Source organism: Hylobates moloch, unplaced genomic scaffold, assembly GCF_009828535.3.
Source record: "Hylobates moloch isolate HMO894 unplaced genomic scaffold, HMol_V3 SCAFFOLD_3, whole genome shotgun sequence".
NCBI classification, from domain to species: domain Eukaryota; kingdom Metazoa; phylum Chordata; class Mammalia; order Primates; family Hylobatidae; genus Hylobates; species Hylobates moloch.
The window spans coordinates 80,928,883-80,951,724 of record NW_026652278.1 but is presented as its reverse complement, the minus strand read 5'-3'; the positions used below and the strand labels follow the sequence as shown (position 1 = coordinate 80,951,724).

General features: G+C 42.2%; 1 long non-coding RNA gene across 1 annotated transcript; it reads right to left on the bottom strand.

Moving 5' to 3' along the window:
• Positions 1–440: 440 nt before the first annotated feature.
• LOC131383090 (uncharacterized) lies at positions 441–22,824 on the bottom strand. The gene is made up of 4 exons (XR_009212838.1): positions 22,537–22,824; positions 10,029–10,120; positions 1,499–1,736; positions 441–607 (listed from the first exon to the last, which is right to left on the bottom strand). It is a non-coding gene; the product is annotated as an uncharacterized LOC131383090 (long non-coding RNA).
• Between the last annotated feature and the right edge of the window lie 18 nt (positions 22,825–22,842).

Genomic DNA, 22,842 nt, shown 5'->3' with positions numbered 1-22,842 from the left:
TTTCCCTCAAACTTGGAAAGGTCGCCATCTCCCAAAGTAGACAAATTCTCACAGGAAAAAGAGAAAACGCGCACTTCCACCAGCATGTGGCTTCATAAGAGCAAGCACGTGCACCTGGCACATAGGAGGTACGTGCTGTCTGTTAAATGATGTGTTCACAGTGACCAGGCCTGCTAGGCCCTTCCAAGGAACATGCCTGGCAAAGCCATAGAGCAGTCAGGATAAGATATGTATCACATCCTTATCTCTGGGAACTTACCCTTTTCTGAAGTTATAGCTAACTTAGTAAAAGTATAAGAGAGGTAACATGATATGACAAAATTCAACATGTTCCACTCAAGAAAACAAGAAACACATGCATGTTCCTCAGATGACAACAGCCACGCCAACTCTGTGTCTGTGGTGGCATCTCCTACCTGACACGATCATCACAGGGCCTCTGATCTTGGTCAACTTCTGCCGGGTGAAGTTCCGAATGAGGCATTATATCAAAGTGCTCTTTCCAACTTTTGGAGGCCCCATCACCACTATCACTACTGGTGGTGGCTCTAGTGGAGTTTGATCAACCACTGGAATATGATGCTTTTTTGTCTTCAAATCCTGAGTCCTATTCATTAAAAAAAAAAAAAGTAAACTCATTTTCAAAATAGAGTAAAAGGTACCAACCTTATAAGTAGACTTTTTAAAATTTACTTATAGAGATGAGTACTTTAGTATATTTTATAGAGAGTACAACAGACAATATATAAATATAATTAACTTGTCAATTATTAATTTGTTAACTACTGGCCCCCATCCAAATAACTGCTGTTCAATAAAGATGTAACAAGATGACTTCAATAGTATAGAGAGTTGAAAATTAAACACTCCTTAAATCTGTTTTATGAGTGATTTTAATAGCTTTTTAAAAAACAAAAGGTAAATACCGAGGCAGTGCATCATAACAGATGAGATCAGAGGCTCTGGAGTTAAATTTGGCTTTCCTACTTACTGGTTATATGATTGGAGGTAACTTGTTTTCTTGACCTCAGTTTTCTTATCCATAAAATGAAGGCAAGAATGATTCCTACTCTGGTAAGGCTGCTGGAAGCATTTAGTTGAATAATGTTTAAAGTACACTGATAGGCATATCACAAGGATTCACTAAAGCTATGTTAGCATTACATATTGTAATTTTTGTATTTTATATTACAACTTCGTAAAACATATCCAGAAGGAAAAAGCACACTTATCACCATAGAAACAGTTTAAAGTTTAGGAAGAAACAAATTCTATAAATTCTTGTATCTTGGGCAAGAAACACCAACCAGTGTGCAGATGCTGGAGGCAAGGCAGCTTCTATGGGAAGTCTTCTCACATTTTAGTAAAAGCCACACAGCATGCATCTCCATGTCCTTTGGAGTGTGACTAAACTTGTGAATCCAAATGTCACCTGTGAAAGGCTCCTACTATTTAAAAAGAATCAATGGAAGAAGCATCAGACTGCAGCTATACATACCTGTGAAAGGATCAAGCCATCCCCACAGCAGACTGAACTGCAAAAGCTTTGAGATTTCTCTTCTGGGCATCTTCTTCGTCCCCTAGCTGGAGATCCTGCAGATGCCGCTTCGTTTTCTTTCCAGCTTTGGGCCCACTGTTTTTCTTCTGTAAAATTTCTTTCTGTGTTTCCTTTGGTCCTTAGTCTCCACAGTGGCTATTTACCAATAACAAGTAACTCTAGCCTACAAGGAAGAAGGCTGGGGTAAGAAGGTGGGAGAAGCATTTTACAATCCAGCCAATACCCAGGGAAAAACAGTACATTTCATATATTTCATTATGAAGAGATGACGTATATGTTGATTCTTTGAGATTTTCTGCATAGACAATCATGTCATCTGTGAGCAACGACAGTTTTATTTGTTCCTTTCTCATCTATATTGCTCCTTTCTTACCTTTCATTTTATTTTCTTATCACATTTGCTAGAACTTCCAGTATGATATTAAATAGGAGTAGTGAGGGGACATTCTTGCCTTGTTTTAAATCTTAGGGGAAAGGCGTCTAGCTTCTCACCATGAAGTATTATGTTAGCTGCAGGGTTGCTGTTGTAGGTATTCTTTATCAAGTTAAGGAAATTCCCCTCTATTCCAAGTTTGCTGAGAGTTTTCATCATGAATGGGTGTTAGATATCACATACTTTTTCTTTATTTATTGATATGACCACGTGATTTTTCTTCTTTGATATGATGGATTACATTTATTGATTTTCAAATGTTGAACTAGCTTCACATACCTGGAATAAATCTCTCTTGTGATTTATAATTCTTTTTATACACTATTTCATTCAATTTGCCCATATCTATATATATATTTTTTTCTGTATGTAAATGTTTACTTTATTCATATTTGCCAACCTGCCTCTTTCAACTTCTAAAAACACAGTAAAACAAAACAAAAACACACTGGGTCCTATCACCCTCTCTTGCTACGACTATTTTATCTCCATTGCCCTGAATTCTTTCCAAACCTCCTTCCACCCAGCTTTGATTTGTTTTCAGTCGGGTTTATTGAGGCATAATTTACATACAGTAAAATTCATCCTTTTTTTTTTTTTTTTTTGAGATGGAGTCTTGCTCTGTCACCCAGGCTAGAGTGCAGTGGTATGATCTTGGCTCACTGCGACCTCTGCCTCCCGGGTTCAAGTGATTCTCCTGCCTCAGCCTCTCAGGTAGCTGGGATTACAGGCACCCGCCACTGCACTTGGCTATTTTTTGTATTTTTAGTAGAGACAGGGTTTCACCATCTTGGCCAGGCTGGTCTTGAACTCCTGACCTCAGGTCATCCACCCGCCTCAGCCTCCCAAAGTGCTGGGATTACAGGCATGAGCCACCACACCCAGCTATCAATTTGCCAATATTTTGTTGAGAATTTTGCTTCTCTGTTTATAAGAGATATTAGTCTATCGTTTTCCTTTCTTGTAATGTTTTTATCTGCTTTTGGTATTAGGGTTATGCTAGCCTTATAGAATGCATTAGGGAGTGTTCCTTCTACTTTTATTTTCTGAAAGAGATTGCAGACAGTTGGTTCCATCTCTTCCTTAAATGATGAAATTCACCAGTGAAACCATCTGGGTCAAGTGCTTTCTGTTTTGGAAGATTATCAGTTTTTGATTTATTTAATAGGTACAGGTTTACTTAGATTACCTCCTTCTGTTTCTGTTCTCCTAACAGAACCCTGTGAAACCTGAAGAAATTACAGCACAAGGTACCTGTAAGGCACATGAGGTAACTGTGAGGTACAGGGAAGGTGGAAGACTGGGGAGCCAATGCAAAGGCAAGGGTAGGAAAATGCTTTTGAAAATAACATGAGATGATACAGAAACTTCACTATGAAGGACAGAAGATCAAGTTGCCAGTCCATTTGAGGAGCACTCCACCTTTAAGAACCCTCCCTCATCCTGTGCAGCCAGACAACTAAACCTTCCACTAGCAGAAATAAATGGAAGGTTTATCTTTTAGAGAAATTAAACCACAGTAGCCCTGAGCCCAGGGACACTGGGGCTCACAGGTACACATATGGATAGGCTACAGTATCCTCCCCAAATAGGGTTTTAAAGTGAGTTCTACATACACTGACAGGCACAATTATCAACGCTCTGCTTCCATTCAGCTTCCATAACAGTTGCAGTCAAATGTGTAGCCCTTAGCAGAAAACTAAGTTATTTTCATGAGAAGAAAGCTGACCAGCTCACCAAAAAGACTCAAGAAAACCTAAAGGAAATACATAAATTCCTAGATACACACAACCTACCAAGATTGAACCACGAAAAGCTTCAAAACCTGAACCGACCAATAACAAATAATGGGATCAAAGCCTTAATAAAAAGTACCAACAAAGAAAATCCTAAAAGCAATAGCTTCACTGCTGTATTTTACCGAATATTTACAGAAGAACTAATACCAATCCAACTCAAACTATTCCAAAAAATAGAGAGAGGAGTATTTCAATGGCTGATACTTAAACCAAAGACACATTAAAAAAGAAAACTACAGGTCAATATCCCTAAGGAAAATTGATGCAAAAATCCTCAAGAAAATTTACAAGCAAAACAAATTCCACAACATATTAAAAAATTATTGATAATGACCAAGTGGAATTTATCCCAGGAATAGAAGGATGGTTCAACATATGCAAATCAAGGTGATCGTATCAACAGAATGAAGGACAAAAATTATATAATCATGTCAACTGATGCTGTAAAAGCATTTGATAAAATTCAACATTTTATTGTAAAAACGCTTAAAAAACAGGGTATAGAAGAAACACACCTCAAAACAATAAAACTCATATAAGACACACCCATTAAGTAGTATCTTACTGAATGGTAAAAAAAATGAAAGCCTTTCCTCTAAGATCTAGAACAAGAGATGCCCACTTTCACCACTGTTAATTCAGTATTAATTGAGCTTTTTCTGGAAGTACTGGAAGTCGTAGCTACAGCAATCAGACAAGAGAAAGAAATAAAACACATCCAAATTGGAAATAAATCAAATTATAATTATTTGCAGACAATCTCTTATAATTGGAAATATCTAAAGACTCCAAAAAACTATTAGAACTGATAAACAAATTCAAGAAATTTGCAGGATACGTAATCAACATAAAAAAATCAGTAGCGTTTTTATATGTGAACATCAAACATTTTGAAAAAAACTAAGAAAGCAATCCCATTTACAATAGCTACAAATAAAATGAGGAATAACCTTAATCAAAGAAATGAATGATTGCTACAATGAAAACTATAAAATACTGGTGCAAGAAATTGAAGAGGGCACCAAAAATGGAAAGATATTCCACCTTCATGGACTGGAGGAATCAATATTGTTGAAATGTCAATATAACTCAAAGAAAGCTACAGGTTAAATGCAACCCCTATCAAAATATCAATCACATTCTTCACAAAAATAGAAAGAATAATTCTAAAATCTATATGGAACCACAAAAGGTCCAGAATAGCCAAAGCTATCCTGAGCATAAAGAAATAAACTGGAAGGATCAGATTACCTGACTTCAAATTATACCATAGACCTATAGTAACCCAGATGACATGCTACTGGCATGAAAACAGACACAGAGACCAATGAAACACAATAAAGAATCCGAAAGAAATCCATCCATCTATAGTGAGCTCATTTTCAATAAAGGTGCCAAGAACATAAATTGGAGAATGGACAATCTCTTCTATAAATTGTGCTGCAAAAACAGGATATCCATATGCAGAGGAATGAAACAAGACTCCTATCTCTCATCATATATAAAAACCAAACCAAAACAAATTAAAGACTTAAATCTAAGACCTCAAACTATGAAACTACTACAAGAAAACATTGGGGAAATTCTCCAGGACATTAAACTGGGAAAAGATTTCTTAAGCAATACCCTACAAGCACAGACAACCAAAGCAAAAGTGGACAAATGGGATCCCATTAAGTTAAAAAGCTTCCTGCACAGCAGAAGAAACAATCAACAAAGAGAAAATCCACAAAATGGGGAAACATATTTCCAAACTATCCATTTGATAAGGGATTAATAACCAGAATATATAAAAAGCTCAAACAACTGTATAGAGAAAAATCTAATAATCTGATTTTAAAATGGGCAAAAGATCTTAATAGACATTTCTCAAAAGAAAAAATACAAAAGGCTAACAGACTTAGGAAAAGGTGATCAGCATCACTGATTATCAGAGAAATGCAAATCAGAACTATGAGGAAATATCATCTCATCCCAGTTAAAATGTCTTTTATTCAAAAGACAGGCAATAACAAATGCTGGTGAGGATATGGAAAAAAAGCAAACCCTTGCATACTGTTGGTGGGAATGTAAATTAGCGCAACCACTATGGAGAACAATTTGGAGGTTCCTCAAAAAACTAAAAATAGAGCTACCATAGGATCCAGAAATCTCATTGTTAGATATATACATGAAAAAGAAAATCAATATATCAAAGACATAGCTGCACTCCTATGTTTACTGCATTACTATTCACAATATCCAAGATGTGGAAGCAACCTAAGTGTCCATCAACAGATGAATGAACAAAGAAAATGTGCATATATACAATGGAGTACTATTCAGCCATAACAAAGAATGAGATTCTGTCATTAGTGACAACACAGAACGGTGCTGGAGGATATTAAGTGAAATAAGCCAGCCACAGAAAGATAAACTGCACATTCACACTTATTTTGGGGAGCTAAACATTACAACAAACTCACAAAGATAGAGTAGAATGGTTGTTACTTGAGGCTAGGAAATGTAGTTGGTGGGCGGAAGTTAGGATAGTAAATAGGTACAAAATATAGTTAGAATAAATAAGATCTACTAATTGGTAGCATAACAGGGTAACCATAGTCAGCAATAGTTGTTTTTTTTTTTTTTTTTCTCGAGACGGAGTCTCGCTCTGTCGCCCAGGCTGGAGTGCAGTGGCGCAATCTCGGCTCACTGCAAGCTCCGCCTCCCGGGTTCACGCCATTCTCCTGCCTCAGCCTCTCTGAGTAGCTGGGACTACAGGCGCCCGCCACCACGCCCGGCTAATTTTTTGTATTTTTAGTAGAGACGGGGTTTCACCGTGGTCTCGATCTCCTGACCTCGTGATCCACCCGCCTCGGCCTCCCAAAGTGCTGGGATTACAAGCGTGAGCCACCGCGCCCGGCCAGCAATAGTTTTTTGTACATTTTAAAATAACTGCGTATAACTGAATTGTTTATAATACAGAGAAATGATAAATGTTTGAGATAATGGATATCCCATTTACCCTGATGTGATTATTATGCATTACATGTTTGTATCAAAATATCTCATGTACCCCATAAATATGTATACCTACTATGTACCCGTAAAAACTAAAAAGACCTATAAACGCTGATGTCTGGGGATCCCCTAATACAATAGCGAGTTCTGGCTGATCATCCCACAGGGAAGCTACTCGGCAGCCACACAGTTCCCCATACACACACACCACTAGTAATCAGCTTTGTTAGTGTATAAACCTTAAACTATGTGCAGACAATATCACAAGTCATAAGGGAAATGGAAAGCAAGACCACAATGAGGTACAACTTCACACCCATTAAAATGGCTATTATAATGCAAACAAACAAAAGATGGAACATAACAAGTGTTGACAAGGATATGGAGAAAATGAAACCCTTGTGCATTACTAATAGTAGTGTAAAGTGGTGGTCTGCTCTAGAGAGCAGCATGGTGGTTCCTCAAAAAGTTGAACACAGAATTACGATATGACCCAGTAATTCCATTTTGAGGTATATAGCCCCAAGAATTAAATGCAGGGACCCAAAAAGATATTTGTATAGCAATGTTCACAGCAGCATTACTCACAGTAGCTGGAAGGTGGAAGCAACACCATGCCCACCGGTAGATGAATAGATAAACAAATGTGATATATGCACGCAATGGAATATTATTAGAATATTATTCCTTTTTAAAGGAAGGAGATTCTGACACATTCCACAATGTGGATGAACAATGAAACCTTGAATACCTTATGCTAAGGGTAATAAGCCAAACACAAAAAGACAATTCAGTATGATTCCACTTATCTGAGGTACCTAAGATAGCCAAAGTCATAGAGGCAGAAAGTAGAATGGTGGTTAACAGGGGCTGGAAGACGACTGGAGTTAGGAATTACTGTTTAACAGGTACAGAGCTTCACATGAAAAAGTTCTAGAATAGAATGGTGGAAATCATTGCAAAACATTATGAATATAGTTAAAGCAACTGAATTGTACACTTAAAATAGTTAATATGATACATTTTATGTTACATGTATTTTGCCCAGTGAAAAAATAAAAATATATAAGCACACAGCAAATGATCACCAGGCCTTTGAAGAAAGCCTATAAAATAAAATTAAGAAACCAAAACACCAGACGGCAATGGGGAGAATCAAAGAGGTGGGCAGAGAAAACAGAATGCAAGGGCAAGGTCAAGAGAACATTTTTGACAACCGAAAAGTGAGAGCATATGAAAATGTCGCCAGAAAGATAGAAAATCAAGGTGAATTAGATACCAGAAAATTAAACACAAAATACAAAAAATGAGAGAGAAAGATGACAAAAATTAGATCAACTCAAGAGGTTCAATATCTAACAAGATAACAAAAGATTCAGAAGAAACAGGGAAGCTGGAGGGGAAGAAGATTATTATAGAAACAACAGAAAGACATTCCCAAGAATTAACAAGAAAAACAGACATGTACCATTAGGGGTTCATTAAACATACAAATTAAAAAAAAAAAAAGCCTACCCCATAATTGCAACAGTATATGCTAAGGATATGCAAAAAATTTTAAATGCTTCTAAAGGGGGTAAAGCCAGAGTGGGGCAGGATGGGGAGAGATAGGTCACACACACAAACATATTATTTTGAAATATAAAGATTGATTTTTTTAAGTAAAAATTGTTGAAGTTGGCTGCATCTGGGGAGTAAGTAGGAAGTACTGAATCAAGAGCAGTCTGTTTTTTGTGACGTCTTATACTACCATTGGACTTCTAAAACCATGTTTCTTTAAATTTTATCCTGGTTCTCTTTCAAAGTAATGTATACGCAACTTGTATTTACATGTAAAAATATGCAGGTGAGAAATGCTAATATAAAATTATTCCAAAGCCTTTTCTAAAGTGTCAAGAAGTGCTAGGATTTACTTAGCAGAAATCACCTGAGGATGAATTTCTTGTCAATTCTGGGAAGTGACTGCCAGAGAGAGGGAAAACAGAGTGGTCACAAAACTGTGATCAAAAGACAGTCTGACACATGAAAAAATGCTCATCATCACTGGCCATCAGAGAAATGCAAATCAAAACCACAATGAGATACCATCTCACATTGGTTAGAATGGCAATCATTAAAAAGTCAGGAAACAGCAGGTGCTGGAGAGGATGTGGAGAAATAGGGACACTTTTACACTGTTGGTGGGACTGTAAACTAGTTCAGCCATTGTGGAAGACAGTGTGGTGATTCCTCAAGGATCTAGAACTGGAAATACTATTTGACCCAGCCAACCCACTACTGGGTATATACCCAAAGGATTATAAATCGTGCTGCTATAAAGACACATGAACACGTATGTTTACTGCAGCACTATTCACAATAGCAAAGACTTGGAACCAACCCAAATGTCCATCATTTGGGTTGATAGACTGGATTAATCCATGATAGACTGGATTAAAAAAATGTGGCACATATACACCATGGAATACTATGCAGCCATAAAAAAGGATGAGTTCATGTCCTTTGTAGGGACATGGATGAAGCTGGAAACCATCATTCTCAGCAAACTATCACAAGGAGAGAAAAACCAAACACCTCATGTTCTCACTCATAGGTGGGAACTGAACAAAGAGAACACTTGGACACAGGATGGAGAACATCACACACCAGGGCCTGTCGTGGGGTGGGTGAGGGGGAGGGATAGCATTAGGAGATATACCTAATGTAAATGATGAGTTAATGGGTGCAGCACACCAACATGGCACATGTATACATATGTAACAAACCTGCACGTTGTACACATGTAACCTACAACTTAAAGTATAATAAATAAATAAATACAGTTAATGAGTTAGATCTATGATACTAAATTAAATTCTTGACCTTAGTATTACAACTATTTTATAATGACAGTTTTAAGAAAGCTTAGAAAAATCTGCTAGCATATATTTTAAAAAGTGCGATCAAAACATACACTAAGAAATTAATAATGGTTAGATAGAAAACACAAATGTGCAGATTCCCTGGGATTTCTCATTAGGTTAATATTTGCAAAAGTAAAGCATGTTTTAACTGTTCAGTTTCCTTGAGGATGCATTTAGTTTTAAAAACATTCAATATTAATGAAATACCTAAATCTATTATAAATATTCTTTCAAAACATCAGAAAGTCAAGATAATTTGACTAAATAGCTAAAAATAAACTCATTTTGTAGAAAGAATGCAAGTAAAATGTTCGGTAAGTGATAAACACACTTACCACAGGTTATTCTGGCAATGCTATACTTCTTGTAGGTAGTTCATGGCAGTCTATGTGAGAGTCCTAGTCTTGTCAGAAAACAGATATTTTACCTAAATAAAAGAAACAAAAATATAGTATTCTGTTGTTTTTGACTCCATCTCTACTTGGATTAAGAAGGCGTATTCTGAAATAGCACAGAAAAACATGTGATCTCTTGGATCACTATCACTATCACAATTAAGATGCATCTGAAAACAGTATGGGTCTGCTACAGATAATGTCACTTTCCAAGATGCAAAGTTTTACAGACTTAATACACAAAGCTCTCAACTCACAAAGGTGAAAAGATAACTGACTGAGTAGGTCAACAAGCAAACCATCTCAACAAGATTAAATGAATGCAAAACAGATGCACTCCAAATGCAAATGTGATGCACAGATTATGTTACCTCTGGCCATGTGTACTAAAGAAGAGGGAGAGAACTCAAGGCCCCAGAACAAGAGAGAAGTCCAGGCCAGGCTCTGGGCACTAACTAGTCATGTGGACTCTGAACACTCACCTCATCCTTCATGGCCTCAATTTCCACATCTATGAAATAAAGGGTCTGGCCAAGAGACACATAACAGCCTTCTCTATGTAACTGGAGAAATTGTGTCATGGATAGGTGAGGGAAGGTAATTAATGGAATTGCCTCTAGAGGGCGAATAATTAACAGAATTGCCTCCAGTTTCTCCATGGCTTTCTAAAGAGGGGTCAAGACTTGCTGGATGCCAGGCCGGGCGCGGTGGCTCACGCCTGTAATCCCAGCACTTTGGGAGGCCGAGGCGGGCAGATCACGAGGTCAGGAGATCGAGACCATCCTGGCTAACATGGTGAAACTCCGTCTCTACTAAAAATACACCAGGGCGGGCGCGGTGGCTCACGCCTGTAATCCCAGCACTTTGGGAGGCCGAGGCGGGCGGATCACGAGATCAGGAGATGGAGACCATCCTGGCTACAAAAAATTAGCCTGGCGCGGCGGCGGGCCCTGTAGTCTCAGCTACTGGAGAGGCTGAGGCAGGAGAATGGCGTGAACCCGGAAGGCGGAGCTTGCAGTGAGCCTAGATAGCGCCACTGCAGTCCAGCCTGGGCGAAAGAGCGAGACTCTGTCTCAAAAAATAAATAAATAAATAAATAAATAATACAAGAAAAATTAAAAAAAAAAAAAAAAAAAAGACTTGCTGGATGCCAGGTGTCTTCCAGGGATCCCAGAGAATTGGTCTAGGGAGGCAGTGCTTTACTGTATTACAGAAGAGGAATTAATCACACTAATTGCTTACTCTGTACTTTTGCTTAATGATACAATATAAACAAATACAATGAGAATTAATTTTAAAGCAATCAAAAGGCCTTCAAGTTATTAAAGCTCCTGAAGATTCAAACATTACATCCATATATAGAATTATTACACTGGGGCAATTAATGATTTGATTTATAGATGTTTTATATAGGTTTGATATGCAACAAATCTAGGGGTATAAAAATCAGTAAAATCTGCCTTCTAATAAACAGTGATTTCTGCCTTTTCTTAAAAAATAAGTTATTGTATCAAAATAGTAAAAAATGAACATTTTAAAATAAAAAATGACTGGGTGTAGTGGCTCATGCCTGTAATCCCAACACTTTGGGAGGCCAAGGCAGGCGGATCATGAGGTCAGCAGCTTGAGACCAGCCTGGCCAATATGGTGAAACACCGTCTCTACTAAAAATACAAAAATTAGCCAGGCGTGGTGGCGGGTGCCTGTAGTCTCAGCTACTCGGGAGGCTGAGGCAAAAGAATCGCTTGAACCCATGAGGCAGAGGTTGCAGTGAGCCGAGATGGCACCACTGCACTCTAGCCTGGGCGACAGAGTGAGACTCCATCTCAAAAAAAAAACATAAATAAATAAAAATAAAAAATTATCAAGATTACCATTCTGCCTACTGAATTTTAACTTATCCTTAAAGTTCAAAAAAAAAAAAAAACTTCTTTCTCATGCAAACTTTCCCCATATCCCTAATTAGGATGAAGTATTGAAGCATCCTGGGTGATTCCTGAACACTTTCAATCCTTCAATTATTCAGGTCCAGTTTAATGGCACCTGAGAACAATTACATACTGAGAACTGTGCTAAACTTGACAAAGGCGACCAAAGATCTTATACAGGGGCACACCTGTACCCTCACGTCAGCTCCGAAGTCTCCAGAGGGAAACAGACAGGACATGATGAATCAGCTCTCTTTTTACTGTATTATGCTTGGAAAGATTGTTATGGAAACATAGAAGACAGATAAATCAGCCTTGCCTGGAAAACTGGAAAAAGGTTCAAACCGGAGGCAAATTTAGATCAGTATGTACGAGAACTCACTGATTCTTACAGGAGTAGGATATTACCAGACAGACAAGTGAAATGACAAAGCCATTCTAGAAATAGAGAAGGTAAGCAAAAGAACCGAGAAGTGGAAGTTGAAGGCCAGCTCGGGGTGCTATGTGACCAGAGCCTAGTCAGCAGTGGGAAGATTTGTGCTCTATGCTAAGAACATTCCCTGTTATGACAATCCACCCTGTTGCACTAAGAATTTAAGAGCATTTATATGCATATATACAATTCAAGGAAAGATAAAGAGAAAAATTTGCTATCAACTCTGTGTAAATTCGGAAAATGGTACCAAAGGAACAGCTTCACCTACATTTCTGTGTCTAGAAAGTTTTATTTTATTTAAAAATGTAGTCTACAAACTTGAGCCTCAATTTTAGGCAATAAACTAAAAAATGATACATAAACCATCATAGAATTTACTTTGTCCTTGCAGGAAAGAAAAAAGAAAACAAACCTCCATACGAGAGGAGGTCTAAAGAACTCCCCAAACCTCCATGATTTTGCAGGGGACAAGATAAGGGTAATCACCTGCAGCACCTGGACCCATCTAGATTAACTAAATTTACTGAGGCTCCAGAGGAAGGTCTTCAGGACTCAGACCTTAGTTATAGATTAGAAGTTAATCAAAGGAAAGAAGTTTAATTGATTCACAGTTCCACATGGCTGGGGAGGCCTCAGGAAACTTACAATCACGGTGGAAGGGAAAGCAAACACGTCCTTCACATGGCAGCAAGAGAGAGAAGTACAGAATGAAGAGGGAAAAGGCCCCTTATAAAACCATCAGATCTCAGGAGAACTCACTCACTATCACGAGAACAGCATGTGGGAACCACTCCCATGATGTAATCACGTCCCACAGGTCCCTCCCCCAGCACGTGGGGATTACAATTCAAAATTAACATTTGAGTGCGGACACAGAGCCACACCACATTACAGAGCCAGAAGAGCTGAGTAGTGGGAGCTTAGTAAATGTTCATTAAACCAAATCCCTGCACAAGGATGGCTTCATAAAGGTGCCACCTGTGCAGTGGCAAAAGCCCCACACTCAGAGGGGACCTGAACTTGGTTTAATGCTCTGTTGTCACTGCCTTGAAATTCTTAACAATTTTTGAACGACAGACTCCACATTTTCAGTTCGCATTGGGTCCTGCAAATTATGTACCTGGTCCTGCCCCTGAAACAAAGATATGGTTTGTTCATGCAGGGGCTCCCTCAACCCCTCCCTGCCTGTCTCACTCCAAGATGCCCTAAGTGTAGGGGAACATGGAGCTAGGAGATGGCGGTATTTGATGATGATCTTGGAGGTCCCACCTGATCATGGCTGGCGATGCATGTGTGTGGGTGGGAGAATTTGGCTGCTCTCTCCTGGCAGCCTCCATCCCATGCACAAAGCCTGCACTTTGCCTGTCTGTCTCCCTATGTCCCCCTACCTGACTCAGCCCAGGAGTGTGGATGGGGGGGCCACTGGGCCCAGTGCTCCTGGTCCCAGCTGTAGTTCCCTGTTGATTGGGGTGATTTGGCTCCTCTGACTACTACTACCCCATCCCCACTAGGACAAGAGGAGTTGGTGAAGTGGACAGGGTGGGAGGCTTAATTAGCAGCCAGGGCTAGGCAGCAGGCAGTAGGGCAAAGATCAGGCTGACTTTTCCTGCTACAGATCTGCTCTCTGGAAGAGGCATTCATGGACTGGCTTAGACTGTGGCTTGGCTATTTTAGGAATATTCTTAACCCTTCCTGAGTTACTGCTGTCATCAGACTTCTCTCCCAGGGCACAGAGCAGCAGACTGTTCCCCTCCCTGTCCCCTCCTCCCCAGTCCCTGTGTTCCTCCCTGGCAGCCGAGACGGTCAGAGTTTTCTCAGGGGTGGGGCAAGTTGACTCCTGCCAAGGAAAACTCCTGAGTCCCTGAGCCCCCTTCTTTGTCCTGCCCTGTGCCTTCTTCTTCACTTCATCATAGCTCTGGACTCAGCAAAGTGGCAGAATGGGCATGACCTCAGCCCTTCTTCTCATCTTATAAAAGTGGAACCTCCCAGCCTAACCAACATGGTGAAATCCCATCTCTACTAAAAACACAAAAATTAGCCAGGCGTGGTGGTGTGCGCCTGTAATCTCAGCTACTCATGAGACTGAGGCAGGAGAATTGCTGGAACCAGGGAGGCAGAGGTTGCACTAAGCCAAGATAGCGCCATTGCACTCTAGCCTAGGTGACAGAGCGAGACTCCGTCTCAAAAACTAAACAAAAAAAAAAAATTGGAACCTGACTCTCATCTGAAGGAAAACAGCTGACCTGCATCCCAAGAGTAAGATGGGAAGATGCAGTCCTGGCTTCCAACCTCTGACAGAGCAGGAGCCCCTGCTGGCCTGGCTTTGATGCCCTATTAGGGACAAGTTTCCAGAAGCGTGTCCCATACAGCAGCCAGAGCCCCTCAATGTCCTGGGGTTCCCTCTGCCTGGTTTTTCCTCCACTCCTGTGGAGATGGGGTTTCACCATATTGCCCAAGCTGGTCTTCAATTCTTGAGCTCAAGTAATCCGCCCACTTCAGGCTTCCCAAAGTGCTGGGATTATAGGCATGAGTCACTGTGCCCAGCTATATTTCTGCATTTATTAGTATAAAAATTAAAAATCCTGAGTTTATATTGATACCTCAGATTCCAATGCAACACCACATGGGGTGTTGGAAGAGGGTTCCCTGTTTTTTATTTTTAATTTCTTTCTCCAGTAGTGACAAATCCAGTTCTTATTATTTATGATACACTTACTTATGCATTCAATTCTACTATATAAAGTTGTCTCAGAATTGCTTACCCACAATCCTATGAGAAAGAATATATTTACTGACTAGATTACAGAATTTATGGAGAGGGCTTGCTGCATTTAACCCTACAGAATCCAGTCAACACACTGATTTTCAAGGTTACTTGGATTTTTTCTTTGGAGTGTGGTTATTTTCATTTGTAGTAGAGTTAGGTTCACTTTTTAGTGTTTGTATTCCATTTTGGGTACTTCCCTCCCCTATATTCTGGTTGGTTTTAATTGTTTTGTCTATATTTTGAGTATATGAACATTACTATGGTTCTGAGAACCACAAAAAAAAGATATATTCAGATAAGTGTCACTCTCTTCTTATTCCCATTAGCCTGTTCCCATTCCCTCCCTCTTTCCACCCCTTTCCCACCTGCCCCCTATAGGTAACCAATCTCCCAATCCCTTTATTTTCTAGTTTATCCTTCTTGCACTTTTTTTTTTTTTGAGGCAGAGTCTTGCTCTGTCACCTAGGCTGCAGTGCAGTGACACAATCTTGACTTACTGCAACCTCTCCCTCCTGGGTTCAAGCAATTCATGCCTCAGCCTCCTGAGTAGCTGGGATTACAGGCATGTGCCACCACGCCTGGCTTATTTTTGTACTTTTAGTAGAGACAGTGTTTTGTCATGTTGGCCAGGCTGGTCTCAAACTCCTGGCCTCAAGTGACCCGCCCACCTCGGCCTCCCAAAGTGCTAGGATTACAGGCGTTAGCCACTGTGACTGGCCTTCCTCCACTTTCTACAAATAAACAGAGACACTGTATTTTCTTTAATCCTTTCTTTTTTTTTTTCCTTTGGAGATGGATTCTCACTCTGTCACCCAGGCTGGAGTGCAGTGGCACGGTCTCAGCTCACTGCAACCTCCGCCTCCTGGGTTCAAGCGATTCTCCTGCCTCAGCCTCCCGAGTAGCTGGGACAACACGCGTGTGCCATCATGCCCGGCTAATTTTTGTATTTTTAGTAGAGATGGGGTTTCACCATGTTGATCAGGCTGGTCTCGAACTCCTGACTTTGTGATCCGCCCGCCTTGGCCTCCCAAAGTGCTGGGATTACAGGCATAAGCTGCTGTGCCCGGCCCATCCTCTCTTTCTTACAGAAAGGACAGCATACCATAGATATGTACTTCTGCCCTTCCCTTTTTTCTAGTTAACAGTAAAAACATACTATTTTTAAATATGGAAAAAGAACAGTCAACATTCCAACATGAATTTTAGGAAAAAAGAAGACACTTAATAAACAACAGTTGTTATGAAGGAAGACTGTAAAGCAGTTGCCAGAACTCTGAGAGGAGATGGCCAGACAGCAAGAGCAGGCAGAAGAGAAATATATCTCAGAAATGAATAGAAGAAAAAAGACTAAACAAACCATCGCAGATAAGAAGCACAAGAAGGTAGATACCACAGTACATGCCTATAGAACAGAAATGGAAAAAATAAAGAAAAAAAGGAATGAAAAAGATACACATTATTTGGGAGACAACAGTAGATATGGAAAGTAGGAAGAAAAGAACTTCATACTCACACTTAGAATTCCCAAAGAAGAAAGCTGAGCAATGGAACAGAGCAAATATTTTAAAATACAATTATGCAGGAGCTGGGCACAGTGGTGCACGCCTGTAGTCCTAGCTACTCCAGAGGCTGAGGCAGGAGGATCACTTGAGCCCAGGAGTTCGAGGCCATAGTGTGCTATGTTCACACCTGTGAACAGCCACTGCACTCCTTCCTGGGCAACACAGGGAGACCTCATCTCTAAAAAAAAAAAAAAAAAAAAAAAAGACAAAAGATAACAAGTGTTGGTGAGAATGTGGAGAAAAGGGAACCCTTGTACACTATCAGTGGGAATGCAAATTGATATAGTCATTATGAAAAACACTATGGAAGGCCAGGCATGGTGGCTCACATCTGTAATCCCAGCACTTTGGGAGTCCGAGATGGGCAGATCACAAGGTCAGGAGTTCAAGACCAGTCTGGCCAACATAGTGAAACCCCATCTCTACTAAAAAAAAAAAAAAAAAAAATTAGCCGGGTGTGGTGGTGTGTGCCTGTCATGCCAGCTACTTGGGAGGCTGAGGCAGGAGAATTGCGTGAACCCAGGAGGCAGAGGTTGCAGTGAGCTGAGATCGTGCCATTGCACTCCAGCCTGGGCAACAGTGTGAGACCCGGTCTAAAAAAAAAAAAAGAAAGAAAGAAAGAAAAACACTATGGGGATTCCTCAAAAAATTAAATATAGAGCTAACTTATGATCCAACAATCTGTCTTCTGGGTATATATGTATACATATACCCACACATACACAGGTACATATATACACACACACACACATACATATATACTTTTTTTTTGGAGATAGGATCTCACTCTGCCACTCAGGCTGGAGTGCAGTAGCGCAATCATGGCTCACTGCAGCCTCCAACTCCTGGGCTCAAGGGATCCTCCCACTTCAGCCTTCTTAAGTAGCTGGGACTACAGGCGTGCACCACCACACCTGGATACTTCTCCTATTTTTTTGTAGAGATGGGGTATCACTGTCCCCCAGTCTGATCTGAAACTCCTGAGCTCAAGCTATCCTCCCACCTCAGCCTCCCAAAGTGCTGGGATTACAGGCCTGAGCTACCACGCCCAGCCTTGAATTAGTATTCAAAGGGCAAACTGCACACCAGGCAACAGTGAACCAGAACCATAATCACTGAGACAAACTCTAGAAAAATTATTGTACTTTAAACATAAAGAAAGAGAACAAGCCAGAAATATCATGTTGCTTAATAGAAATTCCTGTGGGAGTCCGGACACAGTGGCTCACACCCGTAATCCCAGTGCTGTGGGGAGGCTGAGGTGGGAGGATCACTTGAGCCCAGGAGTTTGACATCAGCCTGGACAACATAGTGAGACTCCATCTCTACAAAAAAAATTTGTTTTAATTAGCTGAGCATGGTGGCACACACCTGTAATCCCAGCTACTTGGGAGGCTGAGGTAGGAGGACTGCTTGAGCCCAGGAGTTTGAGGCTGCAGGAAGCCATGATCAGGCCACTGCACTCCAGTCTGGGTGACAGAGCCAGACCCTCCCTGTCTCTACAAAAAAAAAAAAAATTCCAGTAGGGGGCTGGTGCAGCGGCTCACACCTGTAATCCCAGCCCTTTGTTAGGCCAAGGTGGGAGGACTGCTTGAGGCCAAGAGTTTGAGACCAGCCTGGGCAACATAGTGAGACCCTCATCTCAAAATAAATAATAAATTAAAATTAAAAATAAAAAAAAGAAACTTCAATGTGCATCAGACACGTAGGGCCTGCTCAACCTTCTATGCCAGAAGGCAGTGCAGCCACACCTAGAAGACACTGAAGCTGAAGAGGGAGCCACAAACCTCAAATCCAGCCAGGGATAAAGTCTAAAGGCTACAGACTAACAATACCAACCAAACATTTAAAAATCAGAATACTGTTCACATAAGCCCTTCTTTTTATAAAATTTTTATTTTAACTTTTTTACCTTTTTAAAAATAGAAAATGTCATACACAAAAATAGAATATAATGGGCCAGGCACGGTGGCTCCCGACTGTAATCCCAGCACTTCAGGAGGCTGAGGTAGGAGGATCACCTGAGGTCAGGAGTTCGAGCCCAGTCTGGCCAACATGGTGAAATCCTGTCTGTACTAAAAATACAAAAATTAGCCAGGCATGGTGGCGCATGCCTGCAATCCCAGCTACAGGCATGAGCTGAGACAGGAGGCTGAGACAGAAGAATCGCCTGAACCCAGGAGACGGAGGCTGCAGTGAGCCGACATCATGCCAGTGTACTCCAGCCTGGGCAACAGAGCAAGACTCCGTCTCAAAAAAAAAAAAAAAAAAAATATATATATATATATATACATAAATATAAAATGAACCCTGATATTACCCAGCTATAAAAATTATTAACTCAGATATCAGATGTCTTATCTCTGTAAACACTTATCATCTGTAACTATTTCATTCTTGAGAAGACTCTGGGCTGGGTACGGTGGCTCATGCCTGTAATTCCAGCACTTTGGGAGGCCAAGGCGGGTGGATCACCTAAGATCAGGCATTTGAGACCAGCCTGACCAACATGGTGAAAACCCATCTCTACTAAAAATACAAAAATTAGCCAGGCGTGGTGGCAGGCACCTGTAATCCCAGCTATTCCGGAAGCTGAGGCAGAAGAATTGCTTGAACCTGGGAGGTGGAAGTTGCAGTGAGCGGACACCGCGCCATTGCACTCCAGCCTGGGTAACAGAAGTGATACTCTGTCTCAAAGAAAAAGAAAAAAAAGAGAAGACTCTGCAGGACTAATTCTAACCAACCAAGAGATAGCAGAAAATATTCAGCAGAAGGAATGGCAAACAGCTTTTAATATCTTCAATTGCAGATCCAAGACAAAAACAAAGGTGTGGTTCAGGGCTGAGGAATGGAATGCAAATCTACGTGTTTTCACAATGTAGAAATGGGACAAGTAACTTTTTTAAAAGGCGGCGGAGGAAGAGAAGGGGAGAGGAGGTGCAAGTGGAAGAATCTGCACCCTGCCTCATGCGTAGTCTGATGGGGGTCAAAGCTGAGAACTCCAGCGGTACATGTTTGGGAGATTACATACAAAGAAGTTCATCCTACGGACTGAAAATGGGGATGAAGAAGAGGAGGGAGGAAGGAATGCCATCCAGAGAGAATGGTTTAAGGAACACCTCCACCTGAAAATGCAGTCATTTGTAAGTGGAACCACAATGTAATGTTAGTGACTGTGTGTTTGGCTAGATGGGAAACTGGAATTTGGAGAATTAGGAATTATTTGTGGCATTGCTAATGGAAGAATTGATCTCTGGAGAGTTGACTGACACCCAATAGGTGTAGTATGGCCACAGTCCTTCCTCCTCAGCCAGTCTGGGCTGTACTTGCTCCATGAACCTGGCGGAGACAGGCCTGGGCAGTATAAGCTCCCAAGGGCTCCTCTGGTGAAGCTGTCGTCACAGGGTTAACAAGCATTCTACACAGAAATATAGTTATAATTAAGCATTAACAGTTATAATTAAGCATTAATGAGGCTGTGCTTTGACTAAATTCCTTCTATAGAACTTCCCGTGGCACTGGATACTGACCATCTGCATCCCCACTGTTCCTACAGTTTGGCTTTCTGTTGTTAGAATCACAGGCTTTTGTTTAGGAATTGCTTAAAACGTTTTTTTCGTTTGTTTTTTCAGTTTTTTTTTTTCCAAGACAGAGTCTCACTCTGTCGCCCAAGCTAGAGTGCAGCGGCACCATCTCAGCTCACTGCAACCTCCACCTCCCAGGTTCAAGTGATTCTCCTGCCTCAGCCTCCCGAGTAGCTGGGATTACAGGCACACGCCACCACACCCGGCTAATTTCTGTATTTTTAGTAGAGACGGCGTTTCACTATGTGGCCAGGCTGGTCTCGAACTCCTAACGTCAGATGATCCACCCACCTTGGCCTTCAGAGTACTCGGAAAACAGGAATGAGCCACTGCACCCAGCCTAAAATGTTTTTCAGATTCCAAATTCCAGTGAAACAAGTGACCCCAACCAGTTTGAACAGCCCAGAAGAACATAATCAGCATGAGAATAAAGTTTTTTCTTCTCCCTGGCCCCATGACTTTACTCTGCACTCTTCAACCAATCAACAATCTCCACACTTTGGCCTGCTCTAAAACTCTTAAGAACCCTAGCCCCAAACTTCTCGGAGAGAGATTTGAGGTTTTCTCCCATCTTGTCTGGCAGCCCTGCGATTAAACCTCTTTCTTCTGCTGCAACCCGGTGTTTCGGGTGTATGGACTTGCCCTGCAATCAGGCAAGGGACCTATTACAGAGACAGTGGCTCTGTGCCCTCTGTGTCCCAGACATGGTCCAAAAGGCAAGTACCACCTGGCCCTGCCCTCCAGGGCTCGTAGTGTCAGGGGAGCAGAGGCACACAGGAACAGGCAATTGCACAGCGCCATGGGAGCGCCAGCTCCATGGGGCTGGGGCAATGTGGAAGGGGCTGCATTGCAGAGATGGCTCCATGGTAAACCTGAAAATGAGAATTCACTGTCATCCAGCAGGAGAACAAAAGGATGGTCCTCCATGCAATCATTTAGCCAGTGCTGCCCGAGCACCGCGGAAGACACTGGGCATGCACTAAAAAGGGACTGGTTACAGCCCCATGAACCACCACTATGGAGAAGCACACATGAAGGCTCATTGTGACTCTAAAAAGGAGGTACAGGGGGTGTGAGAATGTGTCACCAGGGGCCTGATGCAGTGTGTGTGTGTGTGTGTGTGTGTGTGTCTGTCGGCACACCCAAGGCCGCTGAGACCTGACGTTTGGAAGAGCAATAGGCATGGGTGATTTATGGAGAGTATGCCAGGCAGAAAATGCGGCAGGTGTGAAGATACCGAGGCAGCAGGAGCATGATGGGAATGTCAAGGTAGCTGAGGTGGACAAGGAGGGGGTGTTGTGGGAACAGGCTGGAGGTCTAGGAGGCTCTGCCCTCATCAGCAGGTGGGCTTTTTGTCAGACTTGCTCCTCCTGTGGTTGCAAGTGGCTGGTTCTAGGGTTCCTTTCTGGCTACAAGATGTCCAGAGAAAGATGAAGGGCGGCTTTTTTTTTCTTTCTTTCTGAGACAGGGTCTCACTCTGTTGCCCAGACTGAGTGCAGCGGCCCTCGACCTCCCGGGCTCAAGTCATTCTCCCGCCTCAGCCTCCCAAAGTGCTGGGATTACAGACTGAGCCACCATGCCCCGCCTTCAAGACAAGAAAAGCCTTTTCTAGAAGACTCCTGGCCTCAGGCCTGACCTCTCTCCTTGGCCGCACCTCGGTCGCGCTTAAGGCGATCACTCACAAAAACAAGTGAAAAGTCCCTTGGGATTCATCCCCGAGTCAAAGGGGAATGATGCACACCAGAAGGATGCTGGGCTCTGCCAGTCCAGCCCCACCAGCCTCCTGGAGTGGCCCTGAGGCCGGCTCTCCAGACCCTAGGATCTGCTCCTGGAGGCTAGGGCTCCCGAAAGCGCCCCTGACACTGCTCCAGGTGTCTCTTCAAGAACTTTCCCACATTTTACAAAGAAACCTTTTGGGGACAGTCAGCAACAAGTAACCGATCGTGGAACCGGGTCAGCCCTGGGTTAAGGGTGGTAGACGCGTGCCCCGCGCCGGAGATCTCAGACTGGAGAAGGGAACGGCCTCCTACGCAGACCTGCACTGCAGCACCTGGGCTGGCAGCCAGGTTGGGGACTTCGTCCCCTGCTGGGAGACCGGGGAAGGCAGCGAGTGCGCCTTGAGTCCGCTGACTAAACCGCCTCAGAACTGGGAAGCACCGCGTAGTCGGTACCTTTGAACTGAAACGCAGAGGCCACGGGCGCGCAGTCCGGAGAGGAGGCGATTGCGGGTGGAGGTAGTACCGGGGTAAAGACATGGAGCGGCTGGACAGGAACATAGGGGCCCGCTGGGGCGTGAGGAGGAAAGGGCCTTAGCAGCCCGCGCCCCGCGCCAGGGCCGGGCCTCATCCCGCGCTCAACCACTGCCACGTTGAGTCACCTACTGGCAGGGCATACTCCGTACCGGGGCCGCGCGCGTGGACACGTGCCGGGGGGGTGCTGGGAACACCAGTCCATCCGGAACCCGCTAGACAAAACCG